This window comes from Rhagoletis pomonella, unplaced genomic scaffold (assembly GCF_013731165.1).
Source record: "Rhagoletis pomonella isolate Grant_MI unplaced genomic scaffold, Rhpom_1.0 Rhpom_scaffold_00003, whole genome shotgun sequence".
Lineage (NCBI taxonomy): Eukaryota > Metazoa > Arthropoda > Insecta > Diptera > Tephritidae > Rhagoletis > Rhagoletis pomonella.
Genome location: NW_023458557.1, coordinates 72,466,205 through 72,466,532, shown reverse-complemented (window position 1 = coordinate 72,466,532; position 328 = coordinate 72,466,205).

The window sequence follows — 328 nt, the reverse complement described above, 5'->3', positions numbered from 1 at the left end:
CCGCCACTGACTCACGAGTCAGCGACGCCATTTTGGCCTTTATTCTAGTTTGTGTCACCAGACGCAGCTTTTTTTCCTTTTAGCATCCAACTTGAAGAATTTGAGTACACTTCACTTTATTTCAAAGATGTAGTAATTAACCAAAATCACTTACCGAAATCAAGGAAAAGTATGCAGCTATTCCTTATTATGCTGGTTATTAAGGTCAATTTATACAAGATAGTTTTAATTTTACACACGCGGTACCACTCAAAAAGCCCTTAGGTTCAATTTTGCAAAAACGTGGTAGACTGTACGCACAGTTAAAACAGAATGTTAGAATGTCCAA